General features: G+C 47.4%; 2 long non-coding RNA genes across 4 annotated transcripts in view; one reads left to right on the top strand and one right to left on the bottom strand.

Annotated features, from left to right (window-relative positions):
* LOC308476648 overlaps window positions 1–27,264 on the bottom strand; it is a 78,867-nt gene that overhangs the window by 39,923 nt on the left and 11,680 nt on the right. Inside the window, exon 1 of one of the 2 annotated variants that reach the window (XR_013986027.1) lies at window positions 13,326–13,624. The exons of the other annotated variant lie outside the window; for it this stretch is intronic. This is a non-coding gene — a long non-coding RNA (uncharacterized lncRNA). Of the gene's footprint in view, window positions 1–13,325; window positions 13,625–27,264 lie in introns of those variants that run through there. 2 annotated transcript variants of the gene reach the window in all.
* LOC308476650 overlaps window positions 1–27,264 on the top strand; it is a 60,361-nt gene that overhangs the window by 24,772 nt on the left and 8,325 nt on the right. Inside the window, exons 2-3 of one of the 2 annotated variants that reach the window (XR_013986031.1) lie at window positions 7,845–8,154; window positions 25,437–25,523. This is a non-coding gene — a long non-coding RNA (uncharacterized lncRNA). The remainder of the gene's footprint in view (window positions 1–7,844; window positions 8,155–25,436; window positions 25,524–27,264) is intronic. The other variant, XR_013986030.1, reaches the window with a different exon arrangement.

Genomic DNA, 27,264 nt, shown 5'->3' with positions numbered 1-27,264 from the left:
GAATTAACACTATTTTGCATCCTAGCAGAAGAAGTGCCAGTGTGTTCTCACAAACCCCATTCTTGCTCTGGAGAAAGGGGTTCTTTCTCCAAGTGAAGCATTCTGAGCAATGTGGCCCAAAGAGTGCAAGTGTTTCCACCACTCGTGGTGGCTAGAAAATATTTTAATACTGTATTGTATTCTGAAAACTAACACTCTTCCCACTGATATACTTCCCAGATATAATTCTCAGACCCATAAACAGATAAGGGTTAACTTCTGTCCCCAATAATTATATGTCTCTGTGTTATTTATCAGCCTCTGACCCTTTTTCATGGTGATTATTTACTCCGGAACAGAAGTGCCAGTATAGTGCTGTCTAACAAGCAGGCTGACCTGGAACTTGAATTACAGGGGGAAACATAGGTGACCTTAATGAAACAAATAAGGTCCCCTTCCTGGTTCCACTGAGTTTTAGCCAAGAAAAAATGTCCCTGAAGCCTTCCAAAAACAGTAGTTAAAGTGGCCATCATAAAAGATAAAGGGGGCAGAAACTCTGGTGGGCATCATCCCTGCCCTCAGTAAACTGAGTACTGGGTTGACACCATGTACAAATAGTATACAGGACATGGTAGTCCTGCTTTAAACATTAAATGAAGGGCTAGTCTTCCATCCATGGGACCATAACAGCTGAAAGCAGGTCTGTCAAACAGTACAGAGACAGTGGCTTGCATAACTGTAGCATTAATATGTTTTTTTCATTTCAAATAACTTAATTTGGCCAATGCCATTTTCTGATCATTGCTACCCGCTTATTATTTGTGCATATTCAAAACATGTTGAGTGCCTGACCTAGCTGTGCTCACGTGTTCAACATGCATCTCACCACTCAGCATGTGGACACTCAAGCCAGGGCTAGCCCAGGAATGTGACATGTGGGCGGGGTCAGAAGCACAGCCCTACTGCTTCTCCAGTAGATTCACACCCTACATCCATGTAATGCATGAATGGGGTTTATGTATCACTCTTTTCATCATATTCAGAAGCCATGACTTCATGATGGCATTGCAAATTTTTACACCCACTGAGTGAGTACAGTGGTACCTCGGGTTACATACACTTCAGGTTACATACACTTCAAGTTACAGACTCCGCTAACCCAGAAATAATACCTCGGGTTAAGAACTTTGCTTCAGGATGAGAACAGAAATCGTGCTCTGGTGGTGCAGCAGCAGCGGGAGGCCCCATTAGCTAAAGTGGTGCTTCAGGTTAAGAACAGTTTTAGGTTAAGAACAGACCTCCAGAACAAATTAAGTTCTTAATCCAAGGTACCAATGTATAGGTGGGAACTTAGCAGGGTTTGCAGACAAGCATGTGGTGAACTGTCTGTTTTCCATATGGAGAACTGGCTGGTTGGCTACAAGAGAAAGCATTTCCCCCCAACTCTGATTCAGCAGGGGAGGGGCAAGGAAGGAACAATGTAGAGTTGGTGGGAAGGCTCCAGCAGTTGTATTTATGGTAATCTGCTGGGCTGTAGCATCTGAGAGGCTATAGCATCTGTGAGGACCACATCCCTGTTGCCCTGCCTTACATTTTACCAGTAGAAAGTAATGGTGATATTCTCACCACCCTCTGGAATGTTTGCATTTGGTGTAAGGTCACCCAAATTCACATATGGCTCATTTATATTTCAGAGATAAAGAACACTTCAACATGATGCCAGATCTGCTATTTATTTCTCTCTCTGAGGATCAGGCCTCCCCTCATTCTTTTTCACATCTATAAAAAATGTCTCCATATCTAGCAAAATATGTCAGCATACTGGATACAAGTTCAAATGTCATTATACTGATCATATAGCTATGGTTGAAGGGACGGGCCTTGGCACCGCGCAAGATGCCTGTCGATTTCCCCACTAACGTGGTCCAAAATAAGTAGCCCTTGTACCCTTGAAACCTGAAAACTCTTCCTCTGATTCTAACCATGTAATATTCATCTTTGTATTTAGAGAGAGTTAGATGCTTTCACTCTGGCTGGGATCCAAAGTGCTACTTTAGGTATGCCCAAGGGCTTGTACATACGCAATAGGATTTAAGACTCCCCCCCCCCCACTCCTAATGCCAGACCCTCCCATTCTGTGTTAGTGATTGCATTTGAAAAGTCAGTCAGTTTCAAAAGAGACACGCCAGGGTGGGGGCTGGTGTTTGATGATGACTTCATGGTTGATTTCCCAGTTATCTGCAGAAAGCTCCTGCAGTTGTGAATGATCCACTTGTGTATCTCTTATGTATGGTTTATTTGTTTCGTTGGTCACTGAGGATTTAATATGGTCAGCCATACTACAGGATCATGGGTTAGGGAGCGTGTGAACTGAAACTTTGGTTTTCTAGTACTTTGCGATGGAAGGTGTGCCACAACTGTGGTACAGCTCAGGAAACCAAGGAGTTTTCTTTGTGTGGTGAACAGTGTAGTAATGCAGAACAATAGTTACAAATGTCACATTTTCTTATGTAAATATTATTAGTAGCTGTATTGCTGGTAAATACAGGCAGTTGCCCTGGTCAGGGAATCATGCAAGGTGGGTTACTTTCTACTGGCAGAAAAGTACTCTCAAGTAAAATTTGATTTCCCAAATTGTTGCCATAGTTTTTAACCTTCTGCTAATCTATTACATTGTATTTCATATGGAGAATGTTTTGGGAATGCAAAGCAAGTGTCCTTGAAAGTAAGGCTCACTTTCTGCCAAATCGGCATATAAATTAGGATCGTATACTAAATACCGTATTTTTTGCTCCACAACACTCCCTTTTTTCCTCCTAGAAAGTAAGGGGAAATGTCTGTGCGTGTTATGGAGCGAATGCCTACGGATGGCGGGGGGATCTGCTGCAGTCGTGAGCAGAGGATCCATGGTTCCCCTTCCTTCCCTCCTCCGCGGCTCGCTTTGAAACAGCGAAGCGGGAGAAGAGCCGCTGACTGGGGAGGAGAAAGGGACAGAGAGCCTGCTTGCTTTAAAGGAGCAAAGTGGGAGAGGAGAGGAGCCGCTTACATAAGTGTAAGCGGCTCCTGTCCGGTTGGCTCCTTTAAAGCAGAATATTTAGAATATTTTTTTTCTTGTTTTCCTCCTCTAAAAACTATGTGCGTGTTATGGTTGGGTACGTGTTATAGAGCGAAAAATATGGTATGTTTATTAGTAAGCATCCTTAATCTGGATACAAATGAGAATCTCCTCTTATCCCCAAATAAACCAGACAAAGAGCCCTGAAGAACTCAAAAGCAATCACTAGAAATGGATGTAGTTAAAATGTATGTCCTTTTGTATGCTCTTTCACACTACATATTACAATGCAATACTTCAACATTACATGGCATGAGAATGATATTACTTTTCCTATATGTTTTACTCTGATTCCATATTAGAGAAAGGAGACGGGTCCTAAGCAGGAATGCTTTCACTTCAGCCTGAACAATCAAGGCTTTCTGGTCCATCCCTGTGAGCTTAGGATAAGCACAATGTGCTTAGGCCTTGTGGAGTGCATTTTTGCTGAATACCAAACAAAGGCTTTCCCAGCCCCTCTCTTCTCAGTTAAAAATACCAGAGCCTGCTGTGGATGGTCAATAAATCTTTGAGTTCTCCTATTAAACCGAAGGATTCTGAAGGACAAAGTGAATGGGAAACTTCAAGATTGGAGTTAATTGTATGACTTTGTTTAAATTATTTAGGCACTGAATAAACATTACAGGTGGTTCTCTCACTTCAAAAAGTAGCTTGTCTTGTGTGCATGAGAAATTTGGCAATTGTCTAATCAATGAGTTGTCTTGGGGTTCTCACCTCTTCAAGAAAAAGGAAATTCACAGACACATGGTCATCACTTTTGATGGCTGAAAACATCAGGTGATAATTTGTATATTTGAAATAGGCACAAATTATCAAACATCTACAAGAAAGGGGTTTCATACTACTCGTAACAGAATTTAAAACCAAATAATTGCAATGAGACAGTTCATTCTTATTGAACAATATGGTGTCATATGACCTACATTCATACATCTGCAATTCAGCCTTGAGACAGGCTACTACTGGGTATGCATTTTATCACATCAGAATCTGCAATTGCAACTCCTTTTCAGTATTGTGGAAAGTTTCAGCATCTTGCCAGAATAATCAAAGGTATAGCAGCAGCACACATGCACACCTTAATTTTTCAGTCTATGTATGTAACGAACACACTCTTCTCTCAGTTTACCACCAGCCGCCTGAAGAGATAGAATTGAGCCTAACAAAACCAGGCCTCCAGATAATCCAGCTCATCTGTAAGGTGCTACTGGATGATTTATCTTTCTACTACCAACAGAAAGATTAAGTGGACTCCCCTCCTCTTCTTTAGGAGGCCATGAAAAATTCCAAAGGAAGAGACCCTAGTCACTTTCCTAAACAACCTGGTTTGTACTGTATTGCCAAAATGTTACTGCCATGTTGGAACAGTGTTCCTGCACTGTGCTTTAAAATCACTGCTTTTTGCAGCAGTGTGCAGCATTTAAACTAGCTAAACTTCAATTTATAGCCAGGTCCTATGTATATTTACTAAGAAGAAAATCCCACCTAGTTTAATGAGGCGTCCTCTCCCAAAATTCCAAATAAGATATTCTGGTCCCATCTTATCTTATGCATGCTTACTCAGAAGTAAAAACCCACTGAGCATACTGGCAACTGCATCCTCAGGCTTCTGGCTCTTCCTCCAGGAAATTCTGAGCAGCACCTTAGCCTCATAACAGCCTTGGGAAGTAAGTTGGGATAAAAGATAAAGTCTAGCTGAAAACCTGGGCTTAGTAATTGAACTTGGATGGGACCGGAATATCCCACAGTGAAGCCCCACTGAAGCCAAGAAGCCACTTCTTTCCATCTCGCAGGAGGCAGGCACTAAACTGGCATATATGGAAATAAGCCCCATTGATTTTAAATTAAATCTTATTTCCATCTGCGCCTGCTTGGACTTGGTGTTAACACCAGCCATCCCCGCAAGCCTTGCTTTCCGATATCTTTGCTCACAAAGGCATCGTCAGCCGTGATGATCTAGTATTCGACTTAAGCCTCCCCACCCCAAAGTTGGTGGGTGTCCCCCTCCCGCCCTTCTCCTTCTCCTCCTCCTTTCCTTTCGCTCCTTTATCCAAAGGCTGCTCGGCTCTCTGTCATCTCTCTCCTGGTAATTGGCAGCAACATCTGACAAGGGATCAACCGTTGCTTGCAATCTGTTCAGTGACATTGCACACCTGGTCTTCGCATCCTCTCCCTCTCCCACTCCAGCTATTTATACCGCTCCGGCACCAGACGCGTCCGTGGCTCACAAGAGCAATAACTTTGGGCGCAACAAGGGCACCGCGAGTCATTTTTCTCTTAGCCAGCACTGTCTGTTCTGCTCTGCTGAGGATGACACAGGGCTCTTTCTCGGCGCTCGTAAGCAATGCCCAAAGAAACGCGGCGGCTGTAAGAGACCCGCTCTCCCTTTGCGCAGAAAGGAGTATGGAAAGGCGGCGGCGGCAGCTACCTCTTCCGCAGTACACCTCCATACATCCCCTCTTGCTCCATACAACGCAAGGGTTCTCCCCACCCATCTCGCCCCTTCCCACCCGCCGCCCTCGCCTCGTGCACAGCCAGCCGAGCTGTCTCTGCTCTTTTCCCCTAAGGTCTCGCGCCGGCAGGCAACAGCCCTCAGCTCTCTCTCGCGCAGCACGCGGGGCTGACTGATAGGGCGCCAGGAGGCAGGCAGCGCTTGTCCATTCGCAGCTAATGATCCCCGCCGGCACTTGGGCTGGAAAATGCGCGAAAGCTGCACTCACGCCCCGCCCGGCGCCTTCTCCCGCTGTGAAATCCGATCCAAGTCCGGAGCCTTCGCTGCTTCCATTTTCAGCCAAGGCTGCTGAGGCCTGAGCCTCCCTAGGAGGAAGTACAATGAGCACCGTGGGATCGGGCCGGAAAGCTGCTTGACCCCTACGGCCAAGGAAAACAAGCGCTAGTGCAATGGAGAGGCTGGGAGGGCAGCGCACCGACCGAGGAGTCCCGGGTTCAAGTGTCGCCTTGGCTACTAAGCCCACCATCTTTTAGCATCAAGCCCACTGTCTACTAGGCCGGCGGCCGGGAGGTTCAGAATACCGACCGACCGCATAAGTCTGCATCCAGGGGTGTCAACTTGAATAAAACATTAGGGGGGGGGGAGGTAATGCCCGCCCCACATCACAAGACACCGCGCACGCACACCATTTGAATGGCAATGCCCATCAACTTGGAGAGTGGGGCTCAAATATTTTACATCGGTCCCTAAGAGTTGGGTTCTATGGTTGCATAGGAAGCTCTCTGAACACTCTAGAAGTCAATGCCAAGCACTGTTACTATAAAAGCGATAGACGTGCGCTTACTTCCGAGTCAACACGCCTAAGTTCAGGTTTGTGCGATCCGATCCTAAGCACGTTTACCGAGAGAAGCACGTCCTAGGGCAGTTAGAGGTTGTAGGTCGATCCTATGCTTGTATAAGCGAAAGGAAAGCCTGGTGTTATGTATCTGTCCTCTGCGCGTTTATTCGCCCGTCCCCCTGAGCTTAGTCATTGGAAATACAGGACAGCGAGCTGCCTTTCGGTGGCGACGAAGGCGGGAGGGGCAGGAGCGGCCGGGCTCGCTGGCTATGGCAGCCAAACGCGCGAGGCAGCCAAGGGAAGCCACTTTTGCAAGCGATATATAATTAGCCCGAGCTGCGCTTTCTTCCTCTTCCTCTTTCCATGAGCTTTCACCTTCAGATTCTGAAGGGAAAAGAGAGGGAGACGGCGAACGCCCTTATCAAGATGGGATGGGCTCAGGGAGGGAGGTGAGTGCGAGGCGTCGCTTGGAAGCGGGCCAAGAGGAATTCCTGAAGGTTATTCAGGCTCCGGGCGGAATCCTGCTCTCGTTCTCCAACGCAAAAAGGAGGGAGGCAAACAAATGGCTGTCATCCTCATCACCCAGATAACAACAACCCAGATTACAGACTGCAGGCAGAATCCTCCCCCCACCCCCGCGTTTCTGCGTTTCCTTGGACGCCCATCAAGGCGCCCATCAACCGCGCGCTCTGCTCGCAAACTAGCTCCCGAGGGCTCGTTTTAAACAACGAGATGTTGGGCCACCTTTGCATCGTTTGCTTCTGTGGAGCAATGGTGGGAAACCTTTGGCCCTCCAGCTGCTGTTGGACTACAACTCCCATCCTCTTTGGCCGCTGGACATGCTTGCTGGGGCTGATAGGAGTTGTAGTTTAGCAATGGAGACCCACAGGTTCCCCGCCTCTGCCGCAAAGGGTCCTGAAAGCAGGATCCCAGCCATTCTTACAAGGAAGTTAACTCGTTTCAATTGGTCGTATTTACGAAGAACGCTGGTCTTAAGAGTCCTAGTCCTGGACTTCTGTTTGGCAAAGCCTGCTTACCTCAGTTCCGTTCTCCGATAAGAGAAGGCGGCAGTCCTAAACATATTGACTGGCTTTAGGTTTTAGCACGCTCTTTGTGGATCGAAGCCACAGCTTGCTGCGAAGTCCTTAAAACATGTAAGGCAATGCCTGAAGCCAAGGGAAACCGGACTCGCTGCTAGGTTGGCAGACACCTGAGCCAGAGGTCTTTGCTAGCCCTGCTACTGGTCCTTGTCACAACGTGATGACTCGGAAGTGCCTCTGAGTTCCCTGGCCCCCTCCGAAATCAGCTTGCATAGCGTAGGACAACCAAAAGCGCTGAGGACTGGAGACGGCCCTTTCCCCCACAGCCCATACTCCATCTCTGAGGCCTATATTGACACGCTTTCCTAGCCCTATACTATTTAATTTTCTCTGTCTGCCTCTCCCTCCCTCCTTTCCCAGCCCCCGATTCCCAGAGGCTTCCATGTGGTCGAGATTGCCCCTTAACAAAAGTACCCAAGCGGGGCGGGAGAGGCAGTTCGCACGCTGGCTCTGCTCCACTAAGTCTGCGCAGCCGGAGGAACCTTCAAGGACCGAGCCGCCACCCCTTTGATGTGCGACGCCGCCTGGAAGCGACAAAAGCCGAGCTCTCCTCTCCGCCCGGCCTCCTTTCAAAGGAAGGCGCTTAATTGTGCGGGCTCCTTGTTTGGGGAGGGAGCGGCAGGGAACTCCGCACAAAGTGGCGGCCAGCCGGAGCACGGCTACATCAAAGGTATTTATTTTGATTATCTCCTGGCTATTTTTGGCAAGAACTTTCCTCCTCTCTCGCTGCTTAAGTTTTGCCGGCAGAAGTGACTGTAATGATTCGTCTTTGTTCTCCACTGGATGTTTACGTTGCCCTTAGCATCACGTGCCTTTTGCTGGGACCACCAGCCCGCGGTTGCACTGGCTTGATTTGGAGTTAATCCTGGAAGGGGAAGGTGGGGGCGGCGGCGGCGGCGGCGGGTAACCCTGCTTTTATTAACTGTTTAGGTGTCAGCTAGTTTTTTTTGCGCCGCCAGCTTCTTCTAACAGCTTATTGAAACTTCTCTAATGGTGGGTTTGACTTTCCATTTGAAATGGTTCTCTTTGCCTCCCTGGAACAAACCCCGGATCATCAAGTGTCACGGAAGCCTCATTCATTGACTTCCAGCTCTGTTACGCCTGCTTCTTGTTATCAAAACCAGGAGCCAAACCCCAAAGATGGAACCACCTTGTACTGGTTGTTGACTAAATTTCTGCTCACGATTCTAATCTGGGGTTATAATTCCTCGCGTAGAAGCATGAATGGACAGAAAACACCCTAACTAGTCTTGAATTATTCGACGGCTAGTAGGATCTGTAGGTGACTCTTATTCAGAAATTGCCGTGATCTTGACATTGGACCTAAAAAACTCCATTACGCTGCAATTCTAAGTATACGCTTACCTGAAAGTAACTCTCAGTTAAACCTATAAAACAGAAGCAGGAACAGACCTGCTTAAAATAGGCCTCTTATGGGCGGCGGGGAGCCCGTGACAGAGCATCAACTGAAGGGGTAAGCAGCTATCCTTTGGTAGAATATATCCAATGAATTCCAGTAGACTTATTTCCAAGTAAGCACACATGATGAGATGGGGTCTTCAGCCCTACAGAAATCAACGGAAGGAACTCGGTGAGTGCTTAGGGAACTTAGGGATGTCCTGATGGAGCCAGCCAAGTGGGGGGAGGCGAAGGTGGCCTTTCCTATCCCAGGAAGGAGCGACAGCCGCCGCCCCCCTTCCTGCTGGGGGTTGGCTCGCGTTCTCCAGGAGGCTGGAAATACCTCCAAATTCGAAACAGCTGCTGGCCTTGCCGTGGTCTGCCTGCTAAAATATGCCGATCTCCTTTTAATCTGTTTCATATTCACAAATTAAGCACTTAGCCTAGGTAATAAATCATTAGCAGTTTACGAGACGAGGCTGAGACACACCAGTGAAGGGAAGTTGGGGGTGGGGGAACCGATCCCCCTAAAAGCGCAGCAGCCGCGCATGGAAAGCAGCGCTTAGCAAAACACTGCCTGGATTCTCTGGGGCGCAGAGCGCCCGAAGCACGTAGTGTCGAGGATGAAGCCTTGCCAAAAACCGCTTTCTCGAGTTCAGGGGTGGGAGGTGGGGACTTGGCCTGAAAAAACCCCTCCGCGGCAAGCGGAAGAAGCTGGAGGTCTGGCTGGAGACAGCTTCCCTGCACCCCGCCAAAGCCTCCTGCCTCCTCTGAGCAGGTAGCGCCCAGCTTGGCTGCACCTGCAAACGCGGCTCCGCTGCAAAGGATGACTCACTGGGAACAAGCAAGGCGCGGGCGCTCTCCCTTTCTCCCTTCCCTTCCCTTTTTCTTTCTGGCTGCGAGTCTCCGTCTCCTTTCCAAGGGCAGCTCGCCCATTCCTGGGCCAAGCTCTCCCCGCAGCCAACCCCCCCCCCCCAAACACCGGGAGACACAAGACATCGGTAGGACTGGGTTGCAGTCAAGAGAGAGAAGGCTGTGCTCTTACCGGGACTGCACGGGAAACAATCGTGGAAGAGACCACCAGACAGCATTAGATCACATTGAAACAAGATAAATATTTTTACTAGCCTGCTTAAAAAATAAAGACCGGTAGCTCAGCCTGCTCACTGACGCCACAGAACAAAGCATGCTGAGGAAAGGAGGGGTGGGGTGGGGCTTGCACAGGGGCCACACAGGGAGCCTGGTCTGGCAACGTCAAAGTCCCACAACGTGCTTCCGGTGCCAGGACTCAACCCTAGGATACTGTATTTGAAACCAAGCGCAGAGTGTTTTCGTCTCAGCGCTGAGCAGCCAGACCCCTCATTTCTGAATACGTACTGTATTAGGATCTCCCAGGCTTAGTTAGCAGGAATAGCAAGTCCCATTGCGCCCAGGGAGACTTCCTAAAGGGAGACGGCATAATGAGCGGTAAAACACTTGTTGTTACTGATACCCCTCTTCTTTCCTGGATGGAACTCAAGGCGGCTTACAGGTTCTTTGCGTGTTCGATCCCTGACATTGCCATTTAACTGGAACTCTGGTTCCGGGCCGTGGAAAGATCCCTCTCTGCTTGAGGGCCATTTAACAGAGCCTTTAACTCCCGAAGGAGAGGAAGGATGGTGGACCGGTGACCCTCCAGTTGCTTTTGGGCTTCAGCCGTAGCCAGCATAACCAATGGTCAGAGATGATGGGAGCTGTAGCGGCGTCTGGAGGGTCACCGCGGAGTAGGCAAGGTTAATTCTAAACTAACGAATGCTCTGAACAAGGAGTTTCACGTATTGTATGTACTTCGAAGTAACCCTGTATTAAGATATGGCTTCGTTCTCTTGAAATAAATTTCTTCTGAAACTAGCGTGTCTTGTGAGGATTATGATTATTATTTGGAAAGGGTGGAGGTAATAAAAAGGAACTCATTCCAGGTCAGAGACGGCGGTCCCTCGAGCACGAGCCCCAGCACCCACCGCCAGTCCTGACGGTGACATTTAGCAGCCCGATTATGCACAGGAGGGGGAGGAGAGGCTGGCGGCCTGCCTGTCATTACATCCCTCCCTCCCTCCCTCCCTCCCTCCTCCTCCCCTGCCGAGGAGTCGGGGACTACAGGCTGGGAAGGGGAACCGGTTTTCTTCCGAGCCTTCTTCCCACCGCTCTGCTTCAGGTCCGCTGCAAGACTCGCCTCTGCTGCGCCCCTCCAAGTTCCCTCAACAGGAAAAGCCTGAGGATAGGATTTTCTCCGGGAGCCTCCCGCTTGACTCGTCTGTGGCCAGACATGAAACGGCTGCCTGCGAGCGCGCTGCAGCCAGGAAGAAAGCGAGACCAGGACGGCGCCGGAGTGCCATCCGCAAACGAGTTCAGCCGGAGTTCTTGCCCTAAAGGCGAGTCCTTCTCCTAGGCTTACAGAGCCGCTGACACTTAATGAGTTACTTGGAACTCTTCCTATCAACCGCCTTAACCCTATGGACGTTTACTCAGATGCAAGCCTAGGGCTCATCCACAATGCCCTTTAACGTGGATAGCAAGCTTCCTAGTCCGTATCGTGTTCCCCTCCAGCAGACTGCCTTTTCACACTTTCCCATCCCTCAGTCTGGATTTTCTCATAGCCTTCTTTTCGGAGCATTCTTGGTATGAGAAAATCCGGATTGAGGGAGGGAAGGCAGTAGTCTGGAGGGGAGCATGATATGGACAACGGAGAACTAATGGAGGTACATGAAGCTTGCTATCTACACTAAAAGACAGTATGGATGAGCACACAGAGAGAGAGAGGGAGAGAGAGTGTCTACTGTGCCTTACTCCCAGTTCGAGCCTATTTAGTGGGTTTTGCTCCAGTTTAAATGGGACTTTTCACTTCCGGCTCAAGGGTGCTGCCTGGCCGATCACTAAACACCCTGGGAAGTCGGTTTCATTGCGCACTGCAATTCCAGTACTTGGGAGTAAGCCTTACAGAGTTCAAAGAGGCTTACCTCGCAAGTAAGACTGCGGGTCTTTTGCCACTTTAGGTGCAAGGGCTGCTGCATGCAGAGGGAGCTGTTGCTTCCTGTGGGCCAAACTGCTTAGCGAAATATCAGTGTGGGCCAATGCCCAGGTCTCAGGAAAGGCTGCAAGGCTGCACCAATTGGAAGGCAAAATATGGAGCGGGGGGGGGCGTGTTCTGCGCGCACTCCCAAAGCATTGCTCCACATGAGGCCGGGCACGATACTCCGATAAAGTTGCATTCAGTCTCCTGGCTTTGGAAGGAAGCTGCTATATATAGCCAAGATGGCTGGACAGGACGCTGATGGGAAGGCCCGTCTCTTTCCACAACCGTGTTTAAGGCAACACGTCATCCCGAACGCGCTTGCTTGGAAGGAGGAAGCCCCAGCTGTTTCAGCCTGGAGCTGGGCTGGACTTCTGCTCGCTTCCTGCCTTCCAAGGGACTCTACTTAGTCTAAAATCGCGGGGGCCCCTTCCATTCTTTGTAAAGGTGGGCTGACTTGTTGGGCTCCAGCTCAACTGGGAGGCGGATCGAGATGTCCGCTCAGGCAAAAAAAAAAGACGTTTATGTGTCCAGGATGCCTCTGGGAAACCTCTTATCCTTTCTACAAGCCCTGCTCACCCTCCCCTCGCACCGTCAGGAAGGCGATCGATTTCCGTTGCCAATCCATAGGGATCTGCGATCTCGGACAGCACTAATTCCAGCAGAGAGCGAACGGAGGGCTGCGGTCACTCCTAATCATTATAACCCTCGCTTGCCAGGGTCATTTTTAAAGCGCACCAGGAGCCTGCAGTTCTATGCACACCGCCCAGCGAGTGAGACCCATTCAACTCTATGGGAGTTACTTCCATGTAAACAATGGGTTGCGCTGTTCGGGTCTTTCCTTAACCCGCTCCCCGGAGGCTACCGCTACCCAGGAAAAGGAGAGGAAATGAACAGCTCCGATCCACAGCACCATTAAGACGAAATGAGATGTGTGAAGCGACTGGTTTCAGGGGTCGTAGTTCAGGATTGTTAGGAAAGACGTCGACTTATAAGGGGCTTGTGTTTGGTATATACACCAAACCTGATGGATTAGCTGAACGGATTTGCGGACCGGGCCTTCCTGTGAATAAGTAGGCTTTCGGCTTATTGGGGTTTGTGGATTTGAGCTGTTTGGGGTTTTCGGGGGCTCCATGACTAGTAAGACTTTGAACGCGGAGGTGGCCAACATCAATCGCGGCGGCTCCGAAAACCTCGCTGTGGTGAAGCGAATGCAGTAGCAGGGCGATCCCGGACTCCAAACACTGAAGGGCGGGGGGAGGTGCGGGAGGAGGAGGAGAGAGAGGGAGGGAGGGGAGGGGAGGGGAGTGGGGGAGGGAGGGAAGTGTAAGCGGGGAGGGACGGGGCCAAGGGAACGAGCGACTGCTGAGTGCATTAAAGAGAGCAACACCGACCTGGGAGCATCCGCCGCGTGCAATTGGAGGCGATCCCCTGGCGAGGAGGCGCTGTCAGAGGCTATTTATCTTTTGCCAGAGCTGAGGCTCCGGTTCCCACATCGGCCGCGTGTAACAATGGCAGCGATCAGCAGCCTTTCACGCGCTTCAGTGCCTGAATGGATTGCGGAAGGTGCCCGCGCTCCGCTCAGATGCCTGCTTGATTCATCCCCTCCGCTGCACAGTGACGATCGCCACGGCCGCTCTGCCCGAGGGACGCGCGCGGGAGGGGAGGGGAGGGGAGGGGAGAGGCGGTGGTCTGCCCCATTTGCCAGCGGAACGCGCACCCCCCACACACACACAGACGCACACCCCGCTCTACTTCGCCTTCCTTGCCTCCCTCAGCACCACCTGATTTTCCATTTCCAGGACTGTGGCGTTCAGCCAGAAATGTCAGCGAGGACTGAAACTTGACACACAAATAGGAGCCCGAAGCAATTTCCTGCCTCCTCCTCCTCCTCTCTTCCCCTGGCTCTCTCTTTCTGGTCCAGCACACGCACCCCAAACGTCTCCATCTTGTCTTCTAAGTTCACTTTGAAATAGTTTGGCGCTATCTTATTTTCTCCTCTCTCCTCTTAAAATGCTTGTACGATCAAATAGATGTATTTTGCAGCCGGGTGAATTTTGTCACTGGAAATTCTCCCAGGGAAGGAAAGGCCTTCGGTGCGCTGGCCAGGAGCTGCTCCTCGAAGCCGGAGTAGCCGTAAGGGAGGGGGCTCACCTGCTGTTTACAGGTAACGAACCAAAACAGAGGAGAGGGCCTCGGCCCATGAAGGCACTTAAGTCTCTGAAGCAGAGAAGTGGGAGCCTACCACCGCCACCGCTCTGACCTGGGAGCACTGTTGGGTTGATCTAATTCGTCTCAAATTCCCTGACTGTACTCTGGCACTGAAAGAAAGAAAAGACGGGGAAGGAAGCTCAGGAACCCGAGCGCCAGTTAAACCCTGGGTGCCAAAGGCAGTACAGGAGGAGAGATTCTGAAAGGGCCCTTTCATAGGCATCTGTCCTGCTCTGACCATTGGTCCATCTAGCTTAGTATTGTCAACTTCGTGACCGTAGTGGGTCTCCAGGGTTTCAGACAAGGAGTCTTTTCTTGCTCTGCTTGGAGATGCCAGGGATTGGACCTGAGACCTTCTGCATGCAAAGCAGACGCTCAGCCACTAAGCTGCAGCCTTTCCCTAAGGGACCTTGGAGCTCAGCCATTTCCACACACACTGCGCAATACAGAAATCTTGCCATTGCATTGTCCTTTCCAGCCTCTTCAGCAAAGGAGAGAAACCACCATCTCCGGGGGCAGGCAGGCAGGCAGGCAGGCAGCATTGGCTGATAGGTTCTCCTAATGCTTGGCCAAACTCTGCTTCCTTCCAGTTTCCACCGCTTCCTTCTACTCCTGAGCCTTTCACTTGTCCATCAAATCTCAAAGACGTGTGATTGAAGGAGGTCTACACCAGACTGAGCTTCCTTATGTCTCCTGTTAATCCATCCAGAGACGAGCCAAGTGCCGACTCCTACTAAACACTATAGGAAGGGAAGCAAAATGAAAATCCATCCCTTTACCACAGGGGACAGGGACATGGAAAGGATGCTAAGCGTGTGTGTGTAGGGGGAATCAATCTGTATAAAGACCCCAAACCCCAATTCTAAGCACATTGCTTGGAAATATGCCCCGCTGACATAAATTACTACCACTCAAAATGTGTAGGTTCGCGTAAGAGATGAAAGAGGATAACAGCGCAGTCATTGCCGGAAGGTTTTCTGCTTAATTACCTCGCTAGGTGAGGAGCTCTGGCTTTGGGCGCCATCCGCTTGCATTAATTTCAGTGTTCGGTATCTCAAAGGTCTGTGAACTGGTATCATCATAATCACTGCTATTGTTATTATGTTAGGAGAAGCGCCGCCCCTAATTCAATGGTGGAGCATCTCGTGTGCATGCAGGAGGTTTCAGGTTCAATCACCTGCCTGAAATCCGCGTGGGTGTGTGGCGCGGCACGGCGGCTCTGTCAATGAGGGTGGATGACAATCCTGAGGATGCGTAAACTCTGTTCCTTTGCAGCACACCCCAAATACATCCTTTCCCTCAGTGAATTCTGGGCACTGCCATGTACCCCTTTACGATTCCCAGCAACCTTTAAAACACTTCAGTGCCCCTAATCATTTGAGGGAAAGGATATGCTTCGACTGTAAAGGTACACAGTGTGTACACTGTACACAATCTAGGCGGGCCAATGGTCTCACTCGGTATAAGGCCGTTTCCTGTGTCCCTGTTGTTGGGGCTGGGGGCTACACAAACGCCTCTTTCAACTCAGTGGCTCCACCCTCATTGACCTTTATTGGGGCATCAGAGATGGAGGCCTGAAGTCTGTTGCATTAGATAGCGGTGGCCTAGAAAGCCAAGGAGGAGCCCCAGCGAGTCCTGGTCCTCGGGTTCCCCTCGGGAACAGCTCAGGTCGAGGTGGGAGAAGGAAGTGTCCACGTCCACCTCTTCCTTCCTTTTTCTTGGTGTCTGCCCATCGGCTAGAGACCCACAACCCTGTCCAGAATTAAAGCTGCTTTGCGTCCCGGCGACTTCTCCGTGACCTGAACCAGACGTAACCTAAAACGCGAGGGTTTGCCTGCGTCATGAGTCTGAAACCTATAGGGTCCAGCCAAGGGCATTTGGCCAAGGATTGCATCCAAACCCGAAACAGATGCAGTCGGAAACCGCTCTCATTCAGATCAAGGGGACCTTTCATCCAAACGGTTAGGATGAGGAGGTAAAACAAGCAAACAAAAACCCGGGGGCTGGTTGAGCGCTGAATGTTCCGACTCCGAGAGCAGTGTTCGGGAATGCTGTTTGGTTTAATTAAACTGAGCGCTCCGTCGGAGCTTGTCTCTCAGCCTCGTTTGACGCTCCTGTGACCCAGCTGCCTCCCTCCCTCCCTTTCTCTCTCTCTCTCCTCTCCCACCCTCTTCTGCGGGGGAGGTGGGGGGAGAGAAAAAATGCGTCTGCGGGAGTGAGAAAAAGAAAATCCGCGACAGCACCGGAGCAATCAGAAAGCCTGGCGTGAACGTGGCTAAACAGCGAGGCAAGGATGCCTCAGCACTTTCCTTCCTCTTGTGCATTTGCAGCGCAAGGCAGGCTAATTCCTCCGCTGAGGGCCTCAATCAGGCATTTATTTGACACACATGATGCATGAACGGTTAAACGCTATTCTCAGCAGAGGGGGGATCAGCCAGTCGTTTCGTGGCGGAGAGTTGCCGCCGACATGCGGCTAGCTGGAGGAGGCTGCCTTCGCTCGCGTCTCGAGGCTTAGGGGAAGGAGAAGGGCGGGCAGGAAGGCTCAACTTTTCTCAGCCTCCTCTCCAGCGCAACCAAGGGCGAGGTGATAAACCTCCCGGCTCGCAGCCAGCTCTTCCCCTTTGCTCAGCGATGCCAGATGACCCCCCCCCCTTCCTTCCTTCCTACTTCCTCCCTCCTCCCCTTCTTCTTCTTCTTCCTCCTCCCCCCCCCCCGGCTGTTGTTTCCTCTCGCTCGCTCGCTCCCTGCCTCTCTCTCTCTCTCTCTCTCTCCCTCCTCCCTTCCCCGCTTTGTGTTTCCCTGCCGCACCGCCTGTGCTGGTGGCCACCGAGTGAAACTGACGAACATGCAAAGCCTGGCAGCGCCAAGCTTAGTCAGTTTCACGAGACAGAGAGAGAGGCAGGCAACCAGAAAGGGCACAGGAACTGCAGGGGGAGACAGGGGCGGCCAATATGGAAGGCGGGGGGAAACAAGAGATGGTCCTCTTCGGAATAAAGCATAGAACTAGCTGTGTGTTTCCTCGTTAGGGCTTTTGATTTTTGTCGAAAGGGCTCTTGGCCTGAGCGGGGAAACAATTGGCCCGTGTTTCCTTTTGGTTAAGTTATGTTCCATGTTTGAACGAAGAGAGAATCAAGTAGGCCCCAATCCCTGCATGTTGCTCCAAAGAAGGCAAATCCAGCAGAGACTGCTAATCCAGAATTGGAATGAAGTTCCACTGAAATCAAAGGAAATGTCCTGATCCTACGCAGGCAGTTCTGCAAGAGGACTGTAGCATTTTCAAACAAACAAAATGTTTATACTCTCATGCTAAGTGCTTCAGTTCAGCTCAATGCTGCTCAAGACTTTTAATGGGCCTCATGTTAAGTGGGTGTTTCATGAGAGGAGCAATGGCTCCCCGAAATGCCCTTTCTGTTAGGGCACCTAGCTCATGGAACCTTCTCCCCCCTAAAATAAAGCAGGGGCCAACTTCTTTGAGCTTTTGGAGCCAGGGTGGCAAAATGCAAGTGGCCTTTTTCTCAAAGTTGTTTGGCTACCGACTACAAAAATGATCTTCCTTCAGTTAGCTTTAATGTGTTTTTCTTTTCCAATTTCCACTTTGATGTTATTTGTGCTAGGCAAAAAGACGTGGAACACAGCTTTACTTTGAGGCAAGGTTACCAAGCACTTAGCACTTCAAATACTATAAATGTTATAAGCACTATATAAGTGACAAATAAAATCAAGACGTAAGCTGTAAGAGGTCAGCTGGATACCTTTTTTGTTTATAGCTTTTCTCCATTATTTTTACAGATATCAAAACAGATACTCTAAAACAAATAAAGCTTACCAAAAGATAGGAATGGCTACAAAACAAACAAAATTAACAGTAAAACAAGGCTGGCTTGGCCACATGGTTGCTACAGTTCTATATTTTGGGGCAATGGTAATGTTCAAAGTTGAAAAACAAAAAGGGAAGAAGACTGAAGAAAGTACAGCATAGAGGGCTGTAGTATATGATATATTGTTCCTTTAAGGCTTGTTATACTACTCCAAAAGAGGGCCTGCTTCTTGTAGCTGAGGAGGGAATGTTTAGAGCTGGCAGAGAACTTATAGCAGCCCCCACATTGTGTGCCTGCTGAACAAAATGAAGAATGTTGTCCTAAAAACCCATGAGATTCAATATTTGAGAGCCACCATACCACATGGCAGAGACTTCATTGGGATCCTAGCAGGGGCAGCTCATGCATGAGGTCAGGTGAAGCCATTTCAGGCAGGGGATCCAACCCCTGCTGTTGCATTGCTGCCAGCCCTGCTGGGGCTTCCTGCACCGACAAGGCATCATTGTCCTTGACCCGACATCCACTGCATCATCACCACTGCCACTGTGTCATGGGGGCAGTCACAGGTGAAGATACAGTTGTGTTGACAGGGTGGCAGCAGTGTGGGGGCAGGGAGGGGACTGGGTGAGAACCTAGATCTGTGGGGTGGGTGACATTGACATCAGGGCATGGGCAAAATGCTTTGGGTCAGCCCTGGCTTCTAGAACTGGTGCAAGAGTTCATTGAAAGCAGAACAGCAAATAGGAAGTTGAGTCTGGGCCCTTTCACAAATATTGTTGGGGGAAAGTCTGGAAGTAGGCCTGCTACACTGATATGTTTTGCAATTCTGCACAAGCCATACAACTTGGCAGCACTAGAAAGCCACAGGACAGCTCAGAGCATGGGGCAATTGCCCCATGCATGCAGAAAGCTAGGGGCCCCCTGCTTCGGGTCCTGTGCATAACATTGGCTGTCAATGGTAAGTGAATGCACCTAAGATTTCAAGGCAAGGTGCTACCAGAGAGTAATTTTCTGCGGCAGTTGCCACAGGAAAGCTGTAGGAGTGTTGTGAGGCCAGGCCTTAAGGGAATAATCCTTCCTGAGTGAGTAGTGGAGAAGGCAAACAGCAGCCCAGAACCAGAAGACATGTGAGACTGAGCCCCAGGAAGCAGAAAAAATCTCTGCCACAAGGAGGTTGGAATTTGGAGGAGGTACTCAGGCAGGAGAAGTATAACCTAATCCCTATTCCCTTACTCCCATGTAATAAAAAAAAATAATGAAGCACATCTGTCATTCTGCTTGATCCCAGGGCAAGGAAGATCTGCAGGTGAGAATTTGCAGCTTGTGCATGCAGTAATTCTTGTATGTAGACTCCCACATTTGTGCACACATGCATGGGTCCTTGCAGGGGGCATCAGCAGGGATCCCAACATCACACCAGTACCGAGCCCCATAAACCCTCTGGGTGGCCTTGTAAAGCTGACCATGGCTGTGGGGGGGGGGGTTGGACATTGAAGGCACACCACACCCAGGCTGCTATTTATCCCAAGGCCAGTCCCAGTCCTGCTTCTGAAAACCTACTGGTTCACTCAGACCTTTGCTGGTCATTGATTCCAGTACTATTGAGATTTGTCCGTCTTCTGTAGTTGTTACTGCTTTTACTATATGTGTTGGCTTTTAATGTGCCATTTTATTGTTATGTACTGCAAAACTCCCTCAGATTTTTAAATGAAGGGCAATGTAAAAATACTTGCTCAAATAAACAAGGAAACAAATCCTAGCATATGTTGTACCTGCAAAGTAAATCACACAGATAGGGCTTGAACCTCTTGTTCCTGTGAATATTGTTGCCTTCCATATGTTTAGAATTGTGGCTGTTGGAGTTCTTTCTTAGTTGTGGATGAGATTGTTAGCTTCTCTAATAGACCACTGGAGTCCACTGGTTTTAGAAGCCTTGATCGTGCAACTTGCCTGCACTGGAATGTACCATCTGTTGGACTGCTTCCTTATCCTAAGCACATTTATTGGATCATATTGGATCCCATTTGACACATGAGATCATAGCATTGTGGAGTAGGAAGGGACCAGCAAATCTAACCCCCTTCAATGTGGGAATCTTTTGCCCAGTGTGGGACTTGAACCCACAACTGTGAGATTAGCTGCCTATTGGTCAGTTTTAATTCTTGCTATTTCTTCCTGGTGAGGCTGCATTGTCATCAGTGGGGGAAAATATGCATCAGGACTTCAGTGAGAGACAGAAAATAAATATGCTTTATTAAATAAGTAGATTTGGTGGGAGATTGCTGCACCCAATTTTATAGTATCCTGTGAAATTCCCTCAAAACATAGTTTTTTCAAAACCGATATGAGTCAATAAAAAAGACTGAGCTGATTCACCAAGGCTGCTTCTGCATGGCCTGGGCAAATGCTTCTTTCATCATACTCTCATTTCCCTCTATGCATCCCAAGTGTCAAGGACTGTGTCAAGTGAAGAAGAGCAGAGTGGCCTTGCGGAGCTTGCAAATTGCCAGCATTTACTGCCGGGATATGACATGGTTGTGGCCTGGAATCAGAAAGGAAAGATGGCAGGGCTAATTGTCTGGGATGATTAGGTGGGAGGATGTTGCAGAGCATGAAAAGGCACGTGAGAAAGGATTTAGTGATAGGGAGCTGGGAGCTGCAGGAATAGATGGAAGAGACCAGGGAGAGAAAACTGAGGAAGGGTATGTGAGATAGAAAAACAGCGCTGAAAGAGGTGCTGGATGATGAGGTGTTTCAGCTGGCTGAAGAGCTTTGATGGGTGTAGGCTGAAGGCTAGATTTTTGACCCAGGTGTCAAGGATCAACCCCTACCACAAACCTGTATCTCTCTCCTACAGTCTGAAAGATACACTCTACAAAAGCTGTGTAGTATAATTATTGTGAGTGTGCCTTCTATCAGCTTAGGCTGGTGGCCCACCTATGCCCCTATCTGGCCAGGGACAGCCCAACTACTATTGTCTATGCTCTGGTAACCTCTAGGTTAGATTAGTGCAATGTGTTATATGGTTCAGAAACTTCAGCTGGTGCAGAATTTGCCAGCTAACCAAGTTGCTCACAAGGGCAAGACAGTTTAAACATATTACACCAATTCTGACCTGATTGCACTGGCTGCCAATTTGCTTCTGGTTGTTTTTTTTTTTTTTTTTTAATGATATTTATTGAAAATTTTAGAATTACAAAAGAAAACAAAAAAGAAAAAGAGAGAGAAAAAACAAAGAAAAAACAAACCACAATCAAACAATACAAATTAATAGAAATCAAAATCAAAAAATAGCACAACACGATCAAAGGACAAAAATATACCACAAACATTTAAAAACAAATCCAACATTCTTAAATCCTTAACTGTCATTACCTTCTTTCTTTGACCTCCTCCTCCTCCCTTTTTTTTGTATCCTAGTTGTTAATTGTCGCAGCAAATCCTTTCCATATTTCATAATATTCTGCCATTACATTACCTTAATCTATTTTAATCTTATCTTACTCTAAAAAACCTTAAAGCTTAAGACTTTGATCTTATTTTTACCAATTTCTCATAACCATAATATTCTTACATAATTCTTTAAACATTTTTGCTAAAGCCAAATAATTTCGTTCCAACATTTTTCTAACATTCATCAATTTTATAAAACAGTCCTAATAAAAACAATAAAAAACAATCCAATCTTCATCCAGCGTCTCTTCCTCCTGGTCCCGGGTTTTGTCAGTCCTTTCTATCCCATCAATCTAGCTCATTAACCTGGTAATCTTATGTCCGAGGCCCTTAAGTCCCTTCCATGTCCCTTCCGCGGCTCTTCTTCATATTTATAGCTGTATTTTCCTTTGTCTCCTGCTCCTTTCACTCGTGGGAACTCCAGCTTGACAATGTTTTTGACCCTTCTCGACAAATCAGCCTCTTTTCCATAGTCCACACTAAACTCCATGTGGTATTTAAGAACATGTTTCAAAGTCCCTCCAAAATTAAGAGCCCCCACAACCCCAAACATCTCACGGCCTATTGCCAGACTTGAAAAGTCCAAACATCCCTACATAGGGGGGTCTATCCAACCCCCCATTTCCAAACCAAACCAAACTTTATCTTTCCAAATCTGGCTTTTTCCAAGTTCATTTGTCAAATCCAAGAACTCATGTTCCTGCTGGGCCACAGCTCCCTCCATCTCTGGCGCCCAAGATTCAGCAATATCCTCTTCCCTCATCTGTTCTGTCAGGGCACACTCCTGATTTGATTCCTGGGTGGGCTCTATATAATTTCTCACCGCCTGTCCAAAATTTCTGATCGCATCAGTCATCAAGTCCGTCTTCTCATGTAGCTGTTCCAGTAGGGCACTTGTTTTACAGAAAGCACACAGCAGAGCTTCTGAATACATTGTCCTGAAGGTCAGAAGTCTATTCCCACGATCGTAATCTGTAGCAGCTGCAAGCTCCCCGATTCAGAATTGGTTACAGTTTCACAGGCTCCCTCTAGGGGAAAAAATTCTATTTGTTCTTTTCTTTTAAAGACAGATCTAACAACAAAGTTTCCTTTTTCAGATATTTTGTCAATATTTGTTCCTTTAAAGTGCGAAAGGGAACAATGGAATCACTATGTTTCTCTTCTTTTAGCTATCTGTCAAAAATGTTTGTCTCTGGTCAGTGAGCTTCAAAAAACGTCAGTCCTGACACCCCGCTCCAGGATCAAGACGGTGGAAAGTTACTTTGCTTTACACTCACTTCTGCAGGTTTAAACAGTCCAGAAAAGAAAATCCCCCCTCTTCTCCTGCTTCCGAAGGGGGTTCAACAATTTTAAATGATGAAATTTAATCCTTTACAAGCGATTTTCTGAACTCTAGTTTGCCATGTCTTTGCTTTAATCTATCTACAAAGAAACGGAAGGCTGACTTCCTGTTTAGACCTTCCGGTTTCAGTGCCAAATTGAAATAAACTTCTAAGTCCAATTTTCCTTTCTACTCGCAAATCCTTATTTAGAGTCCAATTGTCCGAAATTTAAGTACTCACGGGTGATTGTTTTAAAAGCCAAATTGTCCCAGGAAAAAGGCAGCGCTCTCCGGCAACGGCTGTGCGGCTTCGCTCCACGGAAGAAGCAATTGACTCTCAGCACCGCGCCACTTCCCCCTCTTCGCTCCGGAGCCCGTTAGTGGGTTCATTTGCGGGTTGGGGGGGCGCTAAAGGTGCCCGCCGAGTCCCATGGTCACAGGCTTCATCCGCCTGTGATTTTTGAAAGGGTCCCCGCTTCGCCGTAGTGGAAAAGACCCGTTTCCTGTGGAGCTGGTCCCTCCAGTTCAGAGGGAATCCGCCATTACCGATGGCGCCACCCCGGAAGTCGGCTGCCAATTTGCTTCTGGGCCCAATTAAAAGTGCTGGTTCTGACCCATAAAACCTTACAACAGCTCAGGATCACAAAACCTCAAGGACCACCTTTCCCCATATGAACCAACCCAGACCCGGCCTGCAATGATCATCTGAGGCCCTTCATTGTGTGTCTCCTCCATGAGAGGTTCGGAGAGTGGCAGCACTAGAATGGGCCTTTTTATTCCTTCATTATACAGTGGTACCTCAGGTTACAGATGCTTCAGGTTACAGATGCTTCAGGTTACAGACTTCACTAATCCAGAAATAGTACCTCAGGTTAAGCACTTTGCTTCACGATGAGAACAGAAATTGTGCAGCGGTGGTGCAGTGGCAGCAGGAGACCCCATTAGCTAAAGTGTTAAAAACAGGTTAAGAACAGATCATGTTAAGAACAGTTTCAGGTTAAGAACGGACCTCCAGAACGAATTAAGTTCTTAACCTGAGGTACAACTGTACACCTTTAGGCACCAGGCATAAACATTCTTCTTCAACCAGGCCTTTTGCTGATTAAGATACTATATTTTTTAAAATGTGTTTGTGGGATGGGGGTGTTACTGGTTTGCTTTGTACCTGTTTTTATTATGTATTTTGTGTTTTTATCTTGTATCTTTATGCTGTGAACCACCCTGAGATCTTCAGATGAAGGGCAGCAGACTGACTTGATTGTATAAATAAATAAGATGGTATTTGTAGGAAGCTTCCTTATACTGAATTGTTCTACACTCACTGGCAACAGCTTTCCAGGGTTTCATTCCCTGTCCTTTGTAGGCATGGCTGGATTAAGGGGGTACAGTCCCAAAAATAGGGACCCCTTCCCTCAAACTGAATGTGTGAAATAAGGTACTGCAAAAAAGTATTGTGGTATCCTAAACACTAACATGCTTATAATGTCGTAAGTTTTACAACAACAACAAAATTACAACACCTCAGCACATGCCATTTAACAATGCAGCCAGCTGAAAACAGGTTTTTTTTTGCCAACCTTGATGACAATAATAATAATTAGATATCATTACAATGATAATACCCAAAGCTCTCAGGACAGGTTACAATAACTTAAGGTTTTTTAAAGCAACTTACAAAAAGAAGGTGGGTCTGGAAAACATACATATCAAATGTCAGAAGCCATGGTAAAAAAAAAACACCTGCATCTTCAGCATTTGCTGAAAGCTGCATTATGAAGGTGGAAAGGGAGTTCCACAATTTAGGGGCTGCCACAGAGAATGCCCTTTCCCAAGCTGCCACCACCACTAGGAGAAAATACAAAAAGAAAGTACTCTAACCATGTTCACTTAACACAGTATCACTGTCTTTGCACACTTCCTGCCTTGGGTAGCCTAACCTACCTCACATGGTCATTGCGGTGATATAGAAGGATGAATAAAATGGCTGAAAAATGGACGTTAGTGCTGGCATCATAGACACCAGATGTTGGTTCCTTTAACCAGACTTATGCATCTCTGTTCTATAAACAGTCATGTTTTCTTGTGCACCCCCTAAAATGGCGCCAACCAATCTTAATCTGGCTTGATTATTGGATGTTTTAGATCCCTTGAGTTTTGGGCCTTAGATTTCAACTGATAGTGAATCGCAACCTAACTGACAGGGGCTTCTGTTTTGACCAGAGCAGCAGCATTGCATGAACGTTCTTTTGCCCCCCTACACTGTTTTCCTGATCTAAACTGCATCCTCACCAAGTACTATTAATACCACCCTGGAGGGGGGGGCAGTATATAATGCCTACTGTTTTTTCTTAGTGATGCTAACAGGAACATCTAGCAGTAATTATGGTTGGTTGGTTGGCTGGCTGGTATGGCTTAAAATTCAGGTAACCTTGTCATTTTTGTGCAATATTATGGGTAAAGAATTTGGCTCTTCATCTCATTTGATACCCTGCATGACTATTTGAAGCCATATCCCCCTTTGGTACTCAACTGCACAAGGCCTTCTTGAGCTACCAGAGTCTCATATTTCCTGTACTTCCTTTTGTCATTCAAATGACAATATTCTACTACTCATGTATTCAAAACCTGTCTTCTCTCCCATCTTTGTTGTGTCCATATATATCCTTCTGGGCATCTGTCTCCTCTCTGGACATCTGCAATAGAACACTGCAGCAGGGGAAGCATAGCTGTGTCTGCAATCCATAATCAAGACTACTCTTAAATTTTTAAACCTACAGAACTGCTTTGAAGTAAGTAGTTCCTTTACAATCTGGTGTCCCATCATAAACACATTCATTTAGAAATAGATGAATGGAACTTACTTCCACTGAAAGAGCCACAGTTCAGAGAAAGTTCAGCTTGTTTTTAAGACCTCTGAAATAATGCAAATTAAGTGCATTGTTAAACCCTTGTGCTTTGATAATTTCAACAACACTGGTTCATGGATTTTACCCATTTCAGTTGGACCCCCTTCATGTAGCACTTTCACCCATGGCAGAAGAGGACAGCCTGCAGCCCAAGTGCCAACTAATTTCATGAGGGTGCCAAGGAAGGGGAAATGGAAGGAAGAAAGAGGGTGGAAGGAAGAAAGAGGTGGGTGATAGAAAAGGTGAGAAGGGGGTGCCTCTTCCACTTTGGTTCTGACTTTGGCCCTGCCCACCACTGGCTGCAGCCTCACCCACCTCAAGCAAGTGGCCTTCAACAGATTGTCCCCAAGCCAATGTGGTCTTCTACAGAAAAGGGCTTTCCACACCTGATGTACGGGATGCAAGCCCTTATTTACACATCAGCAGACCAACATCCCTGAAGTTCAGTGGCACCAGATCAGCATTAGTAGAGGCCCATATCCCATGCTAAATTTAGGACAAATTAGTTTCAAATTAGATTACAATTTCCCCTTCTAGTTGTCACAGTTATGGAAATGTCTGCCCAACCACAAAAGTTCATTGGTACTCATTTAGGGACTTGGCTTGTATGTGGCAGGAATCTACTGAGTTTCAGAAACGTTCAGCAGGATTAAAACAACTTGGCAAATGGAAAAGACTAATGCCAATAAAGCAGAAAGCTGCAGAGTACCTTTTTCAGATTATAACAGATGCAGGATCATATTTATTTTTTAAAATAACATTTATTGATTTTTGCATACATCAATAAAAATATAACTTTTACAGAAAAGAAATTTAAATATACTATGTGGAAAGGTGATCTCACTAGACACACTGTGAACCACTGACAATTGGACATTTAATACAGATGGATATTGTATTGAAGATTTTTTGATAGGTCATCATTTTCTAAACATTTTTAAGCCAGTTGCTTTTGTTGTTCTTGTTCTTTCCTTCTCAAGAATTTAGCCAAAGGCATTCTGGCAGCTGCCAGTATACATAACTGGAGTTCTTAGACGCTCACTGGTAACACCATTGTTTCATAATGATGAAGACAGAGTAAAGGATCTATGAAAGGTCATATTGCTGCCTTAAGTTTAGTTCTGAAGTGTTTCAAAGTTTCCTTCTAACCCACAAGCATCCTAAGTAGTTAGTGAACTGCCTGTCTAAATGCATTCTCATTGACATGGAGCTTTTGATAATTAAAACAAAATGTATTCATAATGTAGACATTCACTTTAGACAGATCTACAAACATATAAATGTGATATATTTTTGCTTAGGCCAGTCCACAGTTGCATAAATCAGTGCAAATAAGTCAGCAAAAGTGTGAGCACAGTTGGTCCAACAGTTTGAGGACTGCATAGTAAATCATCTCTCAAATGCCAATGCTTTTTCTATTTATTTTTTTTCAAATAGAGGTTGTAGGGAGGAGTCAATTGTAGGCAAGAAAATGAGGGCTTCAAAGAATCTGAAGAGGTCTAAGAAATGACATGCAAACTCAGCAAAGGAGGTGTCTACATTCCATCAAAGTGAGCAGAGGGTCTCAGAACCCTATTAAAGAGGAATGGCTTAGGCCCAGTTCTCATTGAGGTGCTGAACCTGT

The sequence above is a fragment of the Podarcis pityusensis genome, assembly GCF_964106645.2.
Source record: "Podarcis pityusensis genome assembly, chromosome: 4".
In the NCBI taxonomy this organism is placed as follows: Eukaryota; Metazoa; Chordata; class Lepidosauria; order Squamata; family Lacertidae; genus Podarcis; species Podarcis pityusensis.
This window is presented reverse-complemented; position numbering and strand designations above follow the sequence as displayed.